The sequence below is a fragment of the Olea europaea genome, unplaced genomic scaffold, assembly GCF_002742605.1.
Source record: "Olea europaea var. sylvestris unplaced genomic scaffold, O_europaea_v1 scaffold5419, whole genome shotgun sequence".
Taxonomy (NCBI): Eukaryota; Viridiplantae; Streptophyta; class Magnoliopsida; order Lamiales; family Oleaceae; genus Olea; species Olea europaea.
In genome coordinates, this window is record NW_019263746.1 from 1 (window position 1) to 2,211 (window position 2,211).

A 2,211-nucleotide genomic window follows, 5' to 3' on the forward strand; every position below is an offset into this window, starting at 1 on the left:
TTTGCACTTGGTCGCTTCAAGAATCTAATTATTTTTTCTTAATATGCCTTATAGATAGCAGATGCTATTGGTGCTTTTCTCATGATGGATATGGCTCAAATCAGTGGACTTGTTTCTGCTTCTGTTGTTGCTAATCCTTTTGAGTATTGTGACATTGTAACAACCACAACACACAAGGTAGGTCTTGATTCTTGAACAGAGATATAAACCAAGAGGTTCCAAATCCTTTTATGTCCTTCCGTAAATTTTCTCATGAGACATAATGGTTATGAGTTAATTCAAACTTGTCAAATCATTGAGGTAACAGCCTTTTCTGTAGTTGCCATACATCGTGTAAACTAATAACCAGCTCATTATTTTGTACTTCTCTGGATCTGAAGAACCTTTGGAAGATGTAACATTCTGGCCATATCACTATACCAATTAATTTTTAATCCTTCCTTCTAAAACATCCAGCTCCCGGAGGTTAAAAAAAAAAAGACGGAAGAAGAAGAAGACACCAATACGGGTGATGAAAGAACAAATATTGCGGCATTCTTTTCCAGTTAGAAAGAGATTGAGAATCTTTTTAATTGTGAATCAGCTATTGGATATGTTTGTTTAGAATTTTGAAGCAATATTGTACATATCATTAGCCAATCTTCTTGTTTGGTAAACGTACGTGTACAGTTGACTATTTGATACAAGCTTGGGATTGAGCAGCTTGCCTATTACAACTATGCAGAGTTTATACACATTTTCTGTGTTAAACAGAGCTATTTTGATATGTAGCATTCTTCAGTGCATATATATAACTTTGACATATTTCTTCAGTCTCTCAGGGTTCCTAGAGGCGGCATGATCTTTTTTAGGAGGGATCCTATTCTGGGGGTTGATCTAGAATCTGTCATTAACAATGTTGTTTTCCCCGGTTTACAGGTTTGTAATTCCTTGGTTTTGCTGGTTATTATTCTGGTGAACATGCTATAAATAGTCATGTTTTGAGCCTAAAAATTAATATGCTGAATGTAAAAAAAATTTAGCTAATCAAGAAATTTATTACCACGAACAGGGAGGTCCACATAACCACACAATTGGTGGACTTGCCGTTTGTTTGAAAAATGCAAAATCACCGGAGTTCAAGGCTTATGAAAATCAGGTAAATGTTGACTTATTTTGGTTAATTCATAACCCTATATAAATCCATATGTGACCATTATTTTATCTCTCAGGTAGTCTCTAATTGTAGAGCTCTTGCAAGCCGCTTGATGGAGTTGGGATACACCCTGGTCTCGGGAGGTAGTGGTAATCATTTAGTTCTTGTGGACCTCCGGCCCTTGGTGAGTTTCTAGTATCTAATTATATTTCATAATTGTACACTTACAAACTCGTAAAATGTGTCATAGTTTTATTTATCAATCAACCCTTGCCTGCTTGCATAGGGAATTGATGGTGCTAGGGTGGAGAAAATTCTTGATATGGCATCCATCACCCTCAACAAAAATTCAGTACCTGGTGAGTTCTCTGCAGCTTTGATGTCATAGACTTGTATATGCTTAAACTCTGAATTAATTGTGACGCACAAGTGTCATTTTGAACTTAAAGGTGACAAAAGTGCACTAGTACCTGGTGGAATACGCATAGGATCACCTGCTATGACTACCAGAGGTTTGGGTGAAGATGAGTTTGTGTCCATTGCATACTTTATTCACGAGGGTGTGCAAATTACTCTAGAAGCTAAGAAGTGTCTCCGGCTCTAAGCTCCAAGAATATATGAAATTTGTGACATCTCCGGACTTCCCATTGATTGACCATGTGTTGGATCTACAAAGAAGAGTCGAGGCATTTACAACCCGATTCCCATTGCCTAGCTTGTAACTCATATTTTTTAAGCGAACTTGGGTTGCCGTCTCATGGGGTAAGAGACTACCGTACTTCTTTGTACAAGTCGAGCATGTGACAGTTTGAAACATTGATTTGTCGGTTTACATGTTGTAATATGTAGCCCCTGTTTGATGCCACTGTGTTTTTGTGAAGCAAGGTTTTCTACAGTAACACGTGCATTAAAAATTGTGTGCCACGAGGATCTCTGTTTGAACATGTTGTGAGAAAAAATGAAAATAAAATAAAATAAACTTGCAGCTTTCATTATGCATTGCGATTTTAGCTTTGAAGTTCAAAATAATATTGCCTACAAATCAGAAGATAAAACGTTACTCTTTTTTCCTTTTC

At 36.9% G+C, this 2,211-nt stretch overlaps 1 pseudogene; it reads left to right on the forward strand.

Annotated features, from left to right (window-relative positions):
* The first annotated feature begins 54 nt into the window (after positions 1–54).
* LOC111388966 lies at positions 55–1,987 on the forward strand (annotated as a pseudogene).
* Positions 1,988–2,211: the final 224 nt, after the last annotated feature.